This window comes from Talpa europaea (genome assembly GCF_964194135.1).
Source record: "Talpa europaea genome assembly, chromosome: 3".
In the NCBI taxonomy this organism is placed as follows: domain Eukaryota; kingdom Metazoa; phylum Chordata; class Mammalia; order Eulipotyphla; family Talpidae; genus Talpa; species Talpa europaea.
In genome coordinates, this window is record NC_140069.1 from 17,348,237 (window position 1) to 17,367,619 (window position 19,383).

Sequence of the window (19,383 nt, forward strand, 5' to 3'; positions counted from 1 at the left end):
GTCCTGTATTTCCTTCCTGTCTGTCCCAGTTCACCTCTTCTGTGGGCATTTTCACCTCTCAGGGGCAGAATAGGCCACTGACATATTGATGATTGTTAAAAACAAACACATATTTTACATTTAAGGCCAAAAAGGAGCAAAGAACTGAAAACTATTATCCTTTGGCACTTTTATTCACACAGAAGAAATGACACATGAAGGGAACACGGGGTAAGATGCCAAAATTTACCTTGATTACCTCACTTTTAAGATTTAGCAGTGAGACAAAAAAATAAATATTTTTTTTTTATTTTGATAAGATTTAGTGGACAGGAATAATGAGGGTATGAAAAATGCTGAGGGGCAAAAAAAAAGAAAAATGCTGAAGGGAGCAGTTCTATCCCATTTAATAATGGCAGTAGGGATTCTGACAGAATCTCCATTAGCAATTTCTTTTTTAAGATAACTTAATTTCCTGATTACACATGCATTTCTAAATCATATTGACATTTTAAGAGAGAAACAAATAACAGTGCCAATTCTTATGGGCATGGGAAAAAAACTTTCCTTTTTCTTCCCTATCACTACCACATAGCATACCTCTTCCAATCTTAGGGTATTTAAAGAACCACATTGTTCAGGAACTAATGGAATCTAGACAGTGAAACTTGACCAAATAGTAAAACTTTTGGGTGGAAACTAATTTTGGATTGTGAAAGAATTTTCTGTCTAGACTAGGGTAGCTCACAGCTGTGTGAGGCAGAACACATGTTTGAATATGTATGTATATGTATGTATGTATGTATACATGTCTATATGCTTGGAGGCTGAGGAATAGCCAGGTATGAGAAAAACTTTTTTTTTTATTTTTTAACTAAACCAGGGCCTAACAAACTGTGGCCTCAAATCTGGCCCACTTTCTGTTTTTGTAAATAAAGTTTTATTGGAACATAGCCATGAGCCTTCAATTACCTGGTGCCAGTGGCTGCTTTCATAATACAATGAAGAAGTAGAGTAGTTGTGACAGAGAGTGTAAAGCTGAAGTATTTTACTATCTAGTCATTTTCAGAAAACATTTGCCATAACTGGACTATACATTCCATAGTCTAGTTAGTGTCTTATGCAAAATAAGTGGAATTTGGTGAATGCAGCGTCCTACAGACTAAAAAGTGCTAGACAAATAAAGCGGTGGGGGAGAGGTAGCAAAAGTCCCCCAGAAGACATATGAGGGAGCCTTGAACACAGAGTTTCCCCAAAGCCCCTGGTTCTATTAAAGGTACTGAAAATCTGAAAAGTTCCTTCTCTGTTCATTAAAATGGGGAAAGATCACTGAGTCTACTTTAAACAACTTTAAACAAAAAGCTTGAAATTATTTATAACTTTAACTGAACTTCTGTTCTTCTCCTACCCGCTAAGTTTGCTTCACAGGAAGGGGCTGCACAGTAAAATCTTGAGAGATTAGCAGCCATCAGCAAGTCAGGACTTTGTTTTTCATTTTCCAAGTCATCTTCTTTTAGACATGATGCCATAAAAAGCATCTGGGATATTCTCAATGAGAAAATTAAGTGAATTCACTTCAGAGGAGGGCTTAAAATCAAAAGCTTATTTTTTTTTTTTTTTAAATTGATTTTTCCCCTCCCTCCCATTTTTCCTGTTTGGTTCAACTAGTATTACATTTTTATTAGAAAAATAAAATTTGATATGTACTTACATAGACTATATAATCTACTTATAAAGAATGAATTGTTGTTCTAATTAAAAAAAACAAAAACAAAAAATAAATAAAGGCACATACTGTATTGAGGGTGGAATAGTACTTTAAAGTCCAGCCATGTGGCTTCTTATGGAACTGTAATGAGTTAAAGATGAAATTCCATTTCTAGTTTGCATACATCTTGCAAAGATTCTGCCCAGTAAAATGGTAATTGGAGTCTTTTTTACAATAAATATTACAATTTTTAATCCTAATATTGTAAGCTATGAAATGTCTTCCATTTCCCTAACATATGTTTTTTGTCCTGTTTCTCAGTCCAAGAGACAGAAAATAAAATAAACACCTTAATGAATGCAATACCAATCCTCCTGAGATCCTGTACCTATCTATGGACATAACATGGACCAGGGATTTTGAAGATTCTCCCTAAAGAGTAAAAACCTGCCTCACTTCACATCTCAGTGTGGTCTGCAGAAGTATTCACTCTGGTTTGTTGCTAACTTGCTGCAGGCCTCCAGTAAATTGCAATTTGCAATTATAAGTGTATTTGTGAAGTGTAAGTGGGTTAATTTTCCCCTTTGGAGCTGATAGTAAAGCACTCCAAGATGGCAGTGAAGTTAGGGTGGAGTTCTTTCAGACACTGGGAGGCTGATCATGAAAATGTGGCTCTCTGTTGGTCTTTTTTGTTAATTGCAAAAACATGAGGAGGAACTCCTGTTAAGAAATCATATTAGAAACAAAATATTTTGAATATTTCTCCCTAGTGATTACAGACATATCATCAAAAGGAGAAATGAGGCTTTGGAGGAAACGATTTTCAGGCATTGGGTGTTCAATTGGTTACTTGTCTCCAGCTTGACTGGTCAGTATGTGGATTTATCAGATGACCATTTATTTCTTTTGTCAATGCAAACATCCTGACTGTCATACATTCCAATGAGGGGGAAATTCTGCAGAGATCTGGACAAACTCATCACAGCTGCTGTACCATCTGACAACCTGATGGTCATGGGGGACCTCTATGCACGTGTTGGCAATGGTGCCAAAATGTAGGGAAAAAAAAAATATTGTACCACAGAGGATTAGTCTCGTCCTGCATGGTGAGCAGGCCAAACAAAAGCTTGTAATCACAGACAACAGCTTCAATCATAAAAGTTAGGAGAAAAATATCATTGATACATCACAAGTAAAAATAAACAATGCTATCACCCATTCTGCCATTGTTTCACAGCAGAATTCAAAGGAGTTAACAGTCTGAATGGGTCTAAGGAAATTATCCAGTATACTTCAAATTACAAGAGCATTAAGGTGGGTGTTAGGATGTGTGCATGAGATTGATATTTGAATAAACTCAACTCATAGACAATAAAGATACTAAGGAGAAATTTTCCAAGAATAATAGAGCAAATATCACAGAAGATTATGCCTGACAAACTCAACACAAATCATTTGTGTCATTATTTGCCTAAAAATACACCAAACTTCAAACTGTCTTGCGGTATTTTCCCTACCATAACATTGCTTTTAGTGGTTTCCCAACTTTGAAAAAGTGTAATTCTGATTACACCCTGAATCCTCCACCTCCTTACCTACACTATATATATATCTGCAGAAGTCTTGACAACTTCTAAAGCTCAGCTCAAGTGACACTCTTCACATTCACCTGAAATTATCTCTTTTTCTTCAGAATCCTGTAGCATATTTTTGGTAAATACCAGGAACTTAAAAATACTTATTTTTATTATAGATAATCATGTGTGTCTCTTAATAGACCTGGAAGATTTTTTTTTTGCTTTTTTTGGTGCCCAAAACAATATACTTGTTTTTGTTTCCAAACAAAAAAAAAAATGTATTTTACATAGTAAATTCTCAATTAAAATTCTTGAATCAAACATCTGTTTGGATCCAAAGTGATTTGGACAGCCTGTTGTGCTTTCCATATTCCCCAAGGACTATCTTTTCTGATATCAATTTGATTATGTACCTTTTAGATATTTAGAACATTGGTGGCCAAAGTTTGCATGTAGAAGAATTTGAGGAGTTCAGCTCCACAAGGAAATTGTGGGTTATGGATGTCACCATGTTCAAAGCTGGTGGTAAATCCTCTTGATGCTTCTTTGTAAACATTACCTTCTAAAATACTATGAAAAACCCTTAACATTTCTGAAAAGAAAGAATTATTCTTATGGTGTGAAATGAATTTTAGTGATGACTTTTTCTTGATTTGTTACTTCTTTTACTCCTTTTCCCAATGATCCTATTTCCCTGGAGTATAAAATATCTACCAATTAAAATGCAGGTGTTTAGTACTCTGAAATAGTAAAAAGTCAGGTATGGCCACCAATAGTTTCATAAAAGGGAAAAAATCAAATTCTAAAATAAATTTCTGACAGAATAATGGTAGTAAATACAAGAAAAATGGTACTCTGTGAAAGGAAATAAGTTCTGTGAGAGCATAATATGGGTTCTTGTCTGAACTTAGAGTCTGAGTGGTTATTAAACCCCTCTCAGATTTTTTCCTCACTGACAAGACTTTTCTTCCATGGACAGTGCTATGTAAATTCCTTTATGAAGACTATATAAAGTATTTTGATTTGACTGGACAAAAGTTTTATGTAAAACTGGGGAAATTCATGAAATTGTGTTTGAACTAAGCTATCTGTGGGGCAGATCAAAGTTCGATGCTTAACAAAATGGAACTTACAAATCATTAAACCAGGTTCCTGCTTTTCTGTGTGCCTGTTTGGGGCAGTAAGAGAAGACTTGCTTTCTTTTTAATGTTTCATTTGAGATTTAGGGAGGATAACTTCCTCTCTCGCAAAAGTAGGCATGGATTGGATGGCTGCTAAAATAAACAATACAAAATATGTAGCAAGGCTTGGCCATGCTTTTGCTGGTAGGTGCCAAGGTCACAAAGGATAGCTTTCACCCCTTAAGACTCTGGGGATATTGGTCTTATTAAACTCTGAATATTGTATTTTGCTCTGTGAGGTCAATACTCCTGAGGATCAGGCTAGGGGGAAAAAGGGCATCGCCACTTTTGAAAAACTCAAAAATCAGAAGACAAATTTTTCACTGCATTATTAAGATTTTTTTCCTTCTCAACTGAAAGATGCAAAGAATTGGTGCATGTGAGTTGTTCTCCAGAGAGAAGGGAGCAGGCATCTCTGGTGAGGCTCCATCCTCAAAGACCGCATCCCCGTACCACATCTTGCTCCTATTACTGCTCTCTTCAACTTATGCTGACAGCCAAAGTTCAGAGGTTGCTTTGTTTCCCTTGTAGTTGATGTTAGTTCAACATGAGACACTAAAGGTGGAGCAAGCACAGAAATTAATGCACAGGAATAGGAGAAGAACTTTGGCAGCCAACAATAACATATGTTTTACACTTGGGGGAAGTATAGAAATTAAAAATGGAAAAAGTGGGCAAAAGTGAGACAATTAACTAATATAAATACCTGTCAAACCTAACTTTCTCACAGAGATTGTGGGCTAAGAAACAAATAAAATTTTTCACCACCACCCCAGCTCACACCCTATATCTTTAAGAAAGCCTCGGAGTCCTTTTATGAGTTTTGGCTCAAGGACTCTGGCATGTGAATGGGAAGGAGTGAAGAACCAAGGTTTCCTTAACTATTTTATGCCAAAAACTTGTGTCTAAAAAGAACTGAGGAAACAGTATCTTCACGTATTTGGAAACAACGGCAGGGAATTGATGAGAGCCTAGAAGGCAAGAGAACATTGCTCTTCAATTTTTGAAGGCCCACAATGGAATCTACTACTTGCATTTAATGGGCAAATTTAAGTCTACGGCAGTAAATGATGATAAGGTTATGGTTAGTTGAGGAGTTTGCCTTTGCTTAAGGATGAAATAATTATATGTGACAATCAGAGGTTTGATAAATCACAGTATACTTCTATATGTTAAAAATGGCCCCAAGAGCAATATCAGATTGGTTTATCTTTATCAGCATGCTTTGAAAAAAATTTTTTAAAGATTTATTTATTTATGCATATAAGAAATGGGGAATAGGCCAAAGGTGCTGGGTGGTGCGCTGAGAGGATTCACCAGAGACAGAGTGGAGAGCAGAGCAGGCAGGTCTATTGAAATACACTGCTGAGGGGCACAGCAGACAAGACAGGAGAGGTCTGCTCTGCCATGTGGGTCAGCTCCCTGGCTGGGGATGGAACTCATGCCACAGCGGCTGGTGATAGCTTCATAGCGCCAAGACTTTTAACCCCAGCGCCACCAGGCAGGCTCATGCTTTGAAAGAATTTTGTAGTGAATTTTAGATGTTCTAAAGCCTGTTTGAACTGTACTTCATTTAGATTGTGTAACATTCATGGGTTTAAGAGCCAAACTTCATTTTTACTTAGTTATATAAAATGTGTATTAGGTCTAGGACCACTGTTTTCCCTTAGATAAATAGGGGCCTCTTTTTTAAAGGAAGTGTTCTTATTAGGCTATGTGTGTGGGACAGAGAACTGCCCAGTAATGGATTCCAAAATAACAGATAACTGAACTTCTTTGCATCAAGGGGGAACAGGAGTGAAGATAAGCATTTTGAAGAAAAGAGTCTGCTGGAGAAAAGGGAGATGCCAAAGAATATGGCAATGACTGAACTCTGTTCAGGAGAAAAAAAAGGGGGGGGGGCCCTAGAGAAATATTAGAAAACCCATTTACCTGAAATATGTAATGTTACATTTTAACTATTAGTAGTAACTGGGCACCTATATGGCCCTACCACAAACCCCTATATGAATGCAGAGCTGACTGAAGAGTCAGTAGCAAGAACTGAGAAAAGCCTTAGAGTTCAACAGGTATAGGAAATAGAAATACTGTTTTTATATTCCTATTGCAGATATGGGAGTTCTAAATAAAGGTTATGCAAAGCTAAGGTGCCGGTTGACCTTAGTTGATACCTGGGTTATTTGAATTGGGATGCTTCTGTATTTCTTCCTTAAATATAATAGGAACCATCCAAAAGTCCCCAGTCATGACCTTTATGGAATTTATATTTAAGTAGCAAAAGAACACATCAAAACAAGTGGGGATAATATAATAATGAGAGGATTAATCCAAATCATCTTCACAAAATTGGTAATTAACCACAGTTTGGCACTAAGATAATAAACCAAGCTTTAGATATCTTTTATATATTCTGTATTATTCCCAAGAATATGCATCCCTAAATGTTTTCATGTTATTTTGAAATTCTTTTAAATTCCCCAAAATGTTAAAACTGTAAAACATAAATAAATAAAAGAAAATTATAATGTAAAATGTGTGAGCAATTCAGCAATGCCTCAGGAATATCTTTTTCTCTCTAAGGGATGAAAGATCCTGCAGTAATTGTACACATCACATAAGCTCATAAGATTTCCAAGATGTCGGTACATAGAACTTCCAGGCTTCCTTTTTGTTCCCTCTTTAAGAAACTTTCAAAGGAGTTCAAGGAAAAATGCATAATCCTGACAACACCATCATGAGTAACTTCAGAGCCTGTAAGAACCATCCCTTATGAGAAACTTGGCAAGTTTAGTTTTATTTAAACAGTACAAAAGTAGGTAAATTAAGTCACATTCAAACAAGAAAAATGTATCAGAAATATTTCTTGAAATTAATTTCTAATTTACTTTTAATTTATCCTTTCTCAAGTTAGTTCATGTCCAACAGCTAAAAAGGAGGCAAAAACTATCTTTAACTTAATACAAACCAGCATACCTTACATTATACAGAATATCATAGTTAAACAGATGGGATTATTATTTTCTTCCATTGTACATGATAATTGAATTTGAGCTTGAATAGAAGCACCCAGTATTCTATTCTATTCTGGAATAGAATTTGTTTAAAAAATTATGATTGACTGCTGCAAAGATTGAAATTATTTTGAGGAAAATGTCCCTGGAAATTATTCCATATTTCAGCCCTAGGAAGGACAATTTTCAACATGTCTCACCCATCTGAAATCCTTACCAGAAGATAAAGTCCAATTATTAGGAAATCTAATTGAGAACATGGTTATTTTTTAAAATATAGCCATATATCCCATCCTTATTTTATACTCAAATTTTTCACTTAAGCTTAATCTTTTACTTGATCTAATATTTATGTGTAGCAATACAGCAATAAAATCTTAGATATTTGTTTAACTGAGAAAGTCAAAAAGTATCGACATGCAAAGTTTTAATGTTTTAATTGTGATATAATAATCTCATTTGATTCACTTAAGTCCTTTTCAGACAATGTGATCCAGCATTATATAAATAAATAAATAAATAAATAAATAAATAAACACACTCTGAAGGCACATTTTTCTCAAAATGATTATCACAATTACAATATGTATTTATATCATTAGGAATTGATTTGTTTAATGGCAATACTCCAACTGTAAGATCTCTGAAAACAGGCCATAAATTTATGTTGGATGAATATATTATTGCTTCAATCAACATTTATTCTTAAAAGATAAGTCTCTAATGTTTTGATGTGCTCTTATGCTACTTAAATGGGCTTATTAGATATGTCTCTATTTATTAATTTAATAGAACCTAAATATAATGAAAATAATTCAAATTCTAAACATGAAGTTAAAATCAATTTTATTTTATTGCAATATTGATAAGATTAAAAGGTCTTTGTTGTTTATTGATAATTTTTTATTGATCAAAACTAAGGCATTCTTTCAGGTCACATGACTCATTGAACCATACATGTTTTTTAAAAATATTCCTGACCCCACACCATTCTGAGTTCCATTGAGTAGCTAACATACATGAGATATTCCTCAGTTGTTAGCTATCAAATTACTTTAAATTATTTTCCTTGCCAAAACAAGATTTCTTAGTGTATACATTATAAAGTACTTTTCTTGTAAAACATGTAATTAATATTTAATTCCTAGAAATTATCATCAATTACAAAGCCAGTTTTTACATGGTATTTGTTTTGCTAAATACAGTAATGACTTCAAATTTAATTACTATACTTTCCTATCAAATTCTAAATAGTTACACAAATTACTTGTGAAGGTGTCATTTTTTTTTGCAACTGGCAAATCTGATTAGTAATGTAAAAAAAGAATTTGTTTTTACTTCTTTGAGTTTATATTCCAAATAAAGGGGTTTTCAAGAGACATAAAATCCATAGGGTTATAAAAATTTTAAGTATTTGTACAATGTGTTGGGGGTGGTGGGTAAGGGAGAGTAAAAGTGTGGACCTTTAGAATGAGCTCAAGATTGATATCCCCATGGGTTAAACGTATATAACCTTACAAATAAAGCTCATGTTAGCCTCAAAACAAAAATTTGTAGAAGAAGCACATAACAAAAAAGGAGGCCTCCCTGGTGGCACAAGAGGTTAAGATGCAACCTCTGAAACTATCCGCAGACACAGCAGCACGATCCCCAGCCAGGGAGTTGACCCACATGGCTCAGCAGACCACTCCTGTCTTGCCTGCTGCTCCCCTGAGCGGTGTATTATAGCAGATCTGCCTGTTCTGCTTCCCATTCTGTCTCTGGTGAATCCTCTCACCCCCCACACCTCTGGCCTGTACCCCAGTTCTTGTATGCCTAAATAAGTAAATCTTTAAAAAAAGGAAGATGTCAAAACACATGAGAAGAGTAGAGGGAAACAATATAAAGACAAAATACAAAACCAACCCAAAACAAATAATAAAATGCCAAAACATATCACATTTCAATTATTACCATAATATTGATGCTCTGTGCTCACTAATTAAAATGTATGTAGAGTGGCTGAGCATATTAAAAAAAAAACTCTTTGTTGCCTATAGGATTCATATTTACTCAGATTAAAAGATTGGAAGATAATCCAATAACAAATGGTAATTTAAAAAGAGGACTAATGGAAAAATAGGTACAGTTCAAATGAAGTCTGAATTTTAGTTTTTAAAAAATGTGTAAGAAATCAAAGGGGGCCCTCCCCGGTGGCGCAGCGGTTGAGTGCTGGGTTGCGAAGCTGCCCGCAGCCTCTGCAGTGCCAGTTTGATCCCTGGCCGCCAGCAAGGGTCCCACATGGCATGCAGACCTCTCCTGCCGCCCACTGCTCCCCTCAGCAATGTACTTCGTCAGTCTGCCTGTCCTGTTCCCTGTTCTGTCTCTGGTGAATTCCTCACCCTCCTGTGCTTCTGACTGTACCTCAGTGCTTGTATAAATAAATAAATTAATCTTAAAAACAAACAAACAAACAAAAAATCTTAAAAAAAAAAAAAGAAATCAAAGGGATCAAAATTTCTTTGGGAGACCCAAAATCAAAAATTTAAAAAGAATTGACAACATGAAAAATTTTATAGGTCTGGAGCAGATGTGAGCTTTCATAAAAATTCTAACTTTTAATAGAGCCACTCTGAAAATAGTTCAAATTTCTACTATGTTATATAAATGATGGTAAAATGGGGGTGAAGTTGTCAAATGATATGTGTGGTGCAATGCTATTTATTTAAATTTAGAATGTACCTAAAGAAGTCTATGTATTTTTTGTGACTATACCCATATTTAAGAAAAATAACACACACATGGTACACATTTATTTCACAGTAGCAGTGAATTCTCACTAAGAAAAGAGAATACAATTAGGGAAAAGTATATAAAGGGCTCCAATGTTATCTGTAACATTTGTCCACTTAGAAATAATATTTATGAAATGTGACAAAATGTTAAAAATTTGTTATGACTACATTATTCTGAATAATTACACTTTTTAAATTCTAAAATGAAAGAAAGAAAATAGATGGGAATTCAGGTAGGAGTGTAATAAGAAGAGGCGGGAGGGAAGTCTCCAGAAAAAGGTAGTGCTTACATGTCCAAGTGGTGGACTGGAATGACCAAACCAGTTGTCTGTTGGGTATTTGGTATTTGGCCCTCATCTGAATCTAGAACAGAAGTATGGGTGGTGGCAGCAAACCTAGTGAGAAAGAATTGTAGTTCATGAGCAACCAACACACTAAGGATTCATACGTAAAGACGCAAAACCAAATTCTAGCTGTTAAAAATGAGGTTCAAGATAAGGAACGAGACAGCAGAAAGTAGGAATTAATAAATTCCATTAGGTTTAGCCATGGAGATATCTTGACAGTATTTTCCAAAGCAGATATCATTGTATGGTGTCCCTTTGGTCAAGTCACTCTTTCAGTGTCTTAGTTCTAACATCTATCAAATGGAGATAAAATAATACATACTCTAAGCATGTTTCGGATTACGGAATGATTATGTGTAAGTGATTTAGAAAATGCCTGGTATCTTGTTAAGTTTTATTTAAGTGTCTATAAAGTAAAAATAAACACCACTGTTTTTAATAGATCTAGTTTTGTTGATGTTGATGTATTCCATTCAAATAGATTAATTATCTCATTTGGTAGGAACAAATATGATCATATGACAAACCTTGAGTTGACCTACACATCCTCACTCTAAGAAGTGCAGATGGTTATTTCATTTTTGTGTACTGACAAACTTTGAAAAATGAAAAGTGTTTTTTTCTTATCTTTGATGGCAACTCTCATGGACCTACATGTTCCAGATAAGACATCTTATAAATAAGAATTGCAATAAAAGTAGTGAAAGTTTCAAAAGAGGCAAGTGTGAGTCATTGGCAATTTATCAAGATATGAGCACATCAGGTTTTATATAAAAACAAAGGAAAAGGAGGGAGGAGCACAGGGGACTGTGGTGATGGGGCATGGGTGAATTGGTGGGGGAAATTCTATGGGTACTACACCTGAGGGGGGGAGAGAAGCAAACATTGCTTAAAAATGAACAGTGATATAAAAGATATAAATAAACTTTAAAAATTAAAAACAAAGCAGCCGACTGATATAATAGGGCAACCTGTTTTTTTAAAAAACATTTTCCCTATGGAATAGTGTAAAAAACTTCTATCTGTAAAAATATTGTGAATGCTCTGTGATGTGTGATCTAACCAAAATACAAATACTATTTCTTTCTGAAATATAGGACAGTTCCTCCAACAACATTATTGAATAAAATTACATTAAAACAATTAACTCTCTTCCTTAAGTCCAACAAAAATCTATATCAGTTCAGAGAATGTTTTGGTGCATTATCATTCCATAATTGAAGACTTCAGCATTTTTTCATATATTAAAATGCCTCTAGTCTTTAATGTACACGAAATGTCAGAAAACATGTAAAACCTATCTCCTGAGATATTCAAAGAATATTCAGACAGTTTCAAATGTTGTTGAATGATGATAGCGTGAATTCACTAATGTCATTGAAGGAAAAGTAATAATGCAGTATTAAAAGTATATTACTGTTTTCTTTCTTTTTGATCACAATATCATGTAATGTGGATGCATATGTCACTACTTGTCAGTCATAGTATTCACATCCAACACAGATCTATAACTGAGAGCATTGGGGAATGAGGATATTTGTTTCTGCTAAGTTGCACCAAGAAAAGTCACCTTGGAGATTAATAAAATAGATGTGTTAGTGGAATTGCAGAAAATATTTCTGTCTAAAATTTCAGGAAGCCACTTGCTTTGCTTGATATAGTACATTTACTTTTTACTATTATAATAATGAAGTGCTTAGCTATAGGTTAAATTACTAAATGTTTGCTCTCATCTTGCTGTTAGGGGAGAAAAAGAGAAATAAACCTTTGGTGCATGGTCCTGTTTTGATTATTTGCAATAATCAAATAACAATAGTACTTATTCAGTAAGTCATTCTGTTACTCATCACTTAATCTGTACTAATCATTGAATTGATTAACAGGTGACTCATCATCAAACCAACATTCACTTTAATCTGATTAACGTATGTTCCTTTCACCAGAAAACTGTGTCATTAATTTAATGCATACAACATCTTAAAATATGGGACATATAAAATATATATGATAGAGCAAATATGCATCAGGTTGAAACATGAAATTGCCGTATATGTAAGTCGGGAACAGTCAAATATAAGCATCTTCAGTTGGTTCAATCTAGTATTTATGGATTTTAAACAGAAATTGTTGATTTTGCCCTACAAATATTTAAAATATGTAGTTTTGTATTTGAAATGAGAAATTTGAATTTTCATGGCAAAATGAAATGACATAAAGATACAATTGGACAATCTGACTTGACCTTTCCAAAGAAAGCCCATCATCCAAATGAAAGTGAGGTTATGTCGTGCATCAAAACACTAGACTATTCTCTCTTTTTTTTTCCACAATTGTCCTACCCCTGATGAAAAACTAATGTCAAATATATGGCTTTACAAACCAAGACATAAAGCATACTCAAAATTCAAGAACATTACCCAGGAATACACAAAAGAAACTGATAAGTTCTTTTCTTTATGGTGACATGTATCTCTTATTTTAGTAATGGAAGTTTATTTCATTATAAAACATTTCATTCTGTTTCCATTGACTCTAACGTTATACTCTATCCATTCCTTGCTTGGAAAATGTCACATGGCCTGAGATTAACCAGCCAGAGTCTTCCAATCCCAACTAGTAGGATCACATTATAGACTGGCATGGTATAGAAATTGAGTTATTTTAATATATAGACTCTGCTTGAAGAGAGTGTCTTCTTACATCTATTGTAAGATAGCAAGTTATAGGTACAATATTAATTTAAACCTGCTGGTGGTGAAATTTCCCATCCAGAAGCCCCTTTGCCTGACAGTAAAGCCAACAAGAAAAAGAGAGAGCTCAAAAAAAGAGAGAGCTCAGAAAGATATTCATTAATGTTGGGATGAGGTCTGATGAGTGAATAACAGAAAGCATTACTTAACACTATAGTCTTTCAAGTGAGCTAAGGGGTGGATGTATAGTAAAGGTGAGTTTATCAAGTTTCTCAGGCATTAAGCATTGGTCACTGGGGTGGGAAGGAAGGAAATAGAATCCTGAAATGGACCGTGGACAATGATTCTAAGGAAATGACTGGGTGGGGATCAAAGATGAAGTTGACCTACTTTATGATTTTTCTCAGGTCATCCCTGGTTATGCAGCTGACATGCGTTTGCCTGACAAATATTTATAATCTGAGTTGATGTGGTTTCGGCATGTTCCACAGGGAAGTAAGACACAGACAGAAAAGCCTGGTGTGTAGCTGTCAGGAATGGGCTGATCATTCTTCATCAAAGGCTTTGAGTTTAGTTTTACAGTTCTATTTCTTACTGACTGAACTGGCCACAACTTATCAATACATTCAGTATGAAACTAACTTATAATTCAAATATGTGATATTGATGGGGCTCCAGTGATTCATCCAATGACTATGTTCTTATAGTTAGTATCTGTGGTGGGAATATGAACACATAAACATTAGCCATTACAAAAAGCATCTGAAATTACCAATTGAACTGAGCATGGACACTAAATGGAAAAGATTTGATTTTGAAAACAGGTTTTCAAAATTATATTTCAAAATTAAACTGTCATTTTTCAATATAGAAGTCAGCATTATATGAATGTCCATGTTTGCACAATGGTTAAAAATATAATGTTGAGGCCAGGCTGACCTGTGTTCCAGTCTCAATTAGGGTGTTATCTTGGGCAAGTTTTTTCAACTTCTCTAAACCTATTTACTTGTCTGAAAAGTAAAACTAGTGGTACTAACCTTCTAGGTCAAGTTGAAAATCAAATGAGATAAGATAAAATCTTTGGCACTTGGAAAGATCTCAATGCATTGTGCATGACTTTTTCTATGGAATTAGAGAAACACAAAGAGGGTTCACAATATAACTTCTTGTCTTCATATAATCTCATGCATATGATATCTAATGCAGAAAGTTGTTTCAACACCTTTGGAGATCAAGTGCCATGACCTGAGAATTTCCCTGAAATCAAGTTCTCCCATATGTCAACCAACATTCTTATTGAACTCTAAATATTCTTTCAAGTCTTTTCTTCTGGGGAAAAGAGAGAAAGAAACTAGTTATCTTCAGTCTGGTATATTTAAATATGGTTATCATTTTCTTTCCTTCTCTCTCTAAGATAAGACAACCATGACTTTAAAAAATGCCCTGAAGCTGACATTTCTCTTTTGTTTTGCCATTGTTTTTACAAAGCCTGTGTTCATGAACCAAATTGTGACGATGCTCTTCTGTCCAATAAAATCCTGGACAGTTTGCCTCCAACTTACTGAATTCAGGGAATATATTCGAGTAGAATCTCTACTGTTTATATTATTACAATAGAAGTAGAAAATATGTTCTTTTACACCCATTTCTTTTATTGAAAAGAAGCAGTTTTCACAAAACCATAAACTGATAAGCGCTAATCAAGGATGAAGTGTTATGTCGCAGGGAAGAATATTTCGGTGTTAAAGAAAATAACTAAGCAGAGCATATAAGGTGAGGGAAAAATAGAAATTAAAGTGAGTAGGAGAGGAAATCTTTAAGTTTTAGCAACTGAACCACAATCCCATAATGCTCAATTAGAAATGGAGCTAAGTAAACCTTCAGCCTATCAATTCCTGATTCAGCAGCACTGAAAAATTTATTGATGGTTCTTCTTAGCTTTGGTTGTCCCTTCCCTGCCTTAGAAATTCTATTAATGGAAATTGCACATAATTTTTCTTGACTTTTTTTCCATGGATTTATTCCTATGTCAGCAGGTAAGAATGGCAAGTTCTATTGAATCAAATATAGCATTAAAAATATATTCTTTGTTCCATAGAGTCTAGCAGAATTAGGGGATTGTTGATTTGAAAATTCAATGCTTAAGTAACTTCTCATGGGTGAATTGATGACAGTCATGATAGTGTCAGTCTTTCCACTGCTTTTTGGTTAAATCTGAGGAAGGCAAATATGTCTGGAGATAAAATTTTCTGGGGAAATATGAAAAATGGCAAATGACTCCTCTCTGTCATTTTTATGATAGTACTAGGAACCACACTGAACTGAGTAATAGTTGGAGGAAGGTAGTATTTTCAAGCAACTTTGGCAAAGCTTACGTTTAGCTCAGCGTCACCACAGTTTCTCCATTCCAGAACACTACAAATACAGAATAAATTTTTGGTTTTGTCAAACAACAGCGATCCTCCTTCCTGCACTCTAGGCCTAATCTCTTCAAAGCTTAAGCTCTTGCTGGGCAAGATCACTTTAATGAGAGCAGAATGAGACAGGCACAGAACAGGAGGGGCCTAGGACCTGACCTAAATGCAGAAATGTGAAGTTCTGGAAGGAAGAGAAATTGGGGAGAAAGAACATGACACATGAGTGAGAAGAGCAATGCATGCTAATATTGGAAATTTAAATACAAATTAAAGTTTAAATGTATTTATACCATGATTTCTAAAAGAGAAATAAATAACTACCGTTTACTGAATATTGAGTTACATGTGCACTTTACCCATATGGACTTATGTAATCACCACTTATGAGACGGAAAGTTATTTTTGCCCTCATTTCCCCTCAAAGACACTGAGTCAAAGAAAGAAAACTGAGTCACCAAAGGAAATGGCAGAGCTATAAGCAGAAGGAATCTGTAGACCTGTTTTATTAAGCAAGAGATCTCAGGAGGTCAGGCGAGCTCTACAAAAGTAAGTGGGTTTACACATTATGGAAAGCTGTGTGGAGATTCCTCAACCTACTAGAGATACAGCTTCCATATGATCCAGCAATTCCACTCCTAGGTATTTACCCAAAGGACACAGAAACATTAATTCCAAAGAGCACCTGCACCCCTATGTTTATAGCAGCACTGTTTACAATAGCTAAGCTTTGGAAACAACCTAAATGCCCCAAAATAGATGACTGAATCAAGAAGATTTGGTCCATATACATGATGGAATATTACTCAGCAATCAAAAAAGATAACACATGCAGTTTGCAGCAACATGGATGGCGCTGGAAAGGATCATGCTCAGCAAAATAAGCCAGAAAGAAAAAGAAAAATACCGGATGGTCTCACTCATAGCAGGAATCTAGAAAACGTAAATAAGGGACCAGGAAAAAGAATAACTATAAGAAAGAAAAAATCAAAATCAACAAATAACTATGAACCAGAGACATACTATGGGGGGGGGGCGGGGAAAGGAGGGATTGGGGTTAAAATAAGGAGGGTACAATTGTATGGGGAATATAAAACTTAAAAAAATTAAAAAAGTAAGTGGGTTTACAAATCTACTCAGGTAGGTGGCAGATGTTGATAAATGACTCAGCAGACAGCAGGCCCATAATGCCTGGTGGTATTTAGGAGCATAAGTCTAATGTCAGAAAAGGAATTCTTAGTCTTACAGATCTTGGGGGAATTGGAAAGGTTATTAAATATACATGCAAAAAAAGAGGCACAGAAAGCTCACAGATCTATTCCCCTGAATGTGATGACAAGGTAGAGACTGAGAATTAACTGGAAGCAAGAGTGACTTGAGTGGTATTACACATTAGACTCATAGTGATCGTGATAGAGTTTTCACAGCTAAAGAAGGATAATACTGTCCACCTAAAACTTGCACAGTGTTTTAAACCAGTGTTACCTTAATACATTTTTAAGTCACTTGAGACTAGGTTTGGCAATGTTAGAGTGTTATTTCTTAATTTTACCTGCCTATGGTAAAAATTGATCCAGAGATGTTGGGTGAGAGGGTCTGTTTAAATCTGTAGATGGTGGTCAACAGCTCAGTGTCCAGGGTGAGCTTGGACATGCTGATGTCATCATTTCAGGATGAGCAAGGTCAAAATCTCAGCTAGGATTAGTGCAAAGCCCAAACTAGATGCCAGGCTGCTTTGAGGTTCATTATCTCATTTTCTGCATCGGACAATCAGGTCTCACTAGAATGGCCCAGACTTGATTGTGAATCAGAGATAAAATGACTCAGGATACTCTATTTGACATTGATGACTGATTCAAACAACACACCCACACGTGGGAGCTTTTATTCTTCAGGTCTTCATTTGATTTTAAGGCACCTGTTATTTTGGGACTCTTCTGGATTGCCCAGATTTCATGGGCCTTCCAGATTGATTTGTCATATCTTCATCTCTACCATTTAAGCCTTTTCCTTTTTAGAGCTTAGTTCATTATCGTCTTCTTTGGGCTTTAGCACTTGATAAAACATAAGCATTGAAACTTTGAAACTTTTGCTGTAAAACACAATATGTCTACAGTCTTCCACAATCTATACAGAGTTGGAAAAGTAGATCATAACTTTTTGCATGTCTTCTTGCATTTGTGTTTGAGGGAGAAGAATTGTCAGTAATAGCATATCAGAATGAGGTCTAGAAAACATTTGATGCCATAAAATGTGGCTCTACTTATCTGGACATTGCAGATTCAGTGGTGAGGCAAATAAGATTTTCTCATCCCTAACTAATGTGATAGCATAAGATCATAAAAGTAGTTTGTGCTTAAGCCAGTTCAGTACCAAACACATCACCGAAAAAGATAATACTGCCTTTCAGCAGCATTGTGATGAATAGTATTTTGAACAGTAAAATGATAGTAAAATTCCATTATTATTACAACTACTACTGTTTATTGGAAAATTGCTGTGGTTTTTAGAGGTTTAAAGAGAGAAGTGTATGTTATTTACATCGAAGTTGCAGTATGAAATTTCTGACAGTAAAGGTTGGTGTACGGACACTTCTATGAATTATCTGAAGAATCCATGAAACTTTTTTTTTGTTTTGCACAATATCATTGTTCAAATAGTTGCTTATGAATATGATATTGCAGAGGTCCTTTCTATCCTCCTGGTGTTTTGCAATGGATGAGTGAGAACTGACACCAGTCACATCTGTAATAAAGTCTCCTTATTGGTCTTTGGAACTTACCTCTTATCTTTTCAAAATCCTGTGTGGGAAAAAAAAAATAGGGTGTTTGAGGACTATCCCTTCACCTAGAAAACAAATACAAGGAAACTGATAAAGAAGGATAGGTCAGGTGAAGAAATAACATAAGAAAGCTTTCCGGTGGAATAGCTGACACAGTGTGAAGACAAGTTCGTGCTATATTCAAGAGCATGGGATTTGGAACCAGACAGGAAGGCATCAATTCTATTTCTTGCTCCACCCCTTACCATATGCCTCTGAGCAAGTTACACAACTTCTTTAAGCCCAAATCACCACATACTCAAAATGGAAATAATAACACCTGACTATTGATAGAGTTGTGAGAGGATTAAAATGAGAACATATCTCTAAAGCACTTAGTGTACTACCTAGGATATGGTAAACACTTATTAAATGGTACCTACTTTATTGTTACACTTATTTAAGAAAGATTCTTTATCTGTAGGATTATAAATCAGTTCTGATATGTCCTGGGAGAGTACATTTATAGGGATAGTTTTAAGGTTGGACACCACAGAGAACTGGAAGAGGTAGATTCAGGTTTATTGCTTTGTACTTTACAAAGCCCTTAAAAGATTATCCATAAGTGATACATATTATTAAGAGCACAGTATAAAATGTTGTAGGCACAAGTTATGTCGTCTCGTAGTCTGGTGTCTGAACCTAGTTCCGTAACATTCCAGAATCTTCATATGTAAAATGGATAAATACTAGTAACTCATAAGTTAATTGAAAGGATTACATGAGATTACCTTTGGAAAGAGTTTAGCAAAGTGCCTGGGATAAGGCTGTGTAACTGTTATAATTAGTGACTGACGTGACTTCATTCTTGGAAGCAGCTATCTTAGAGAAGTTTGCAAAAAAATATAATTGTTAGAGTTTTTTAAAGACGGTTAAAAATA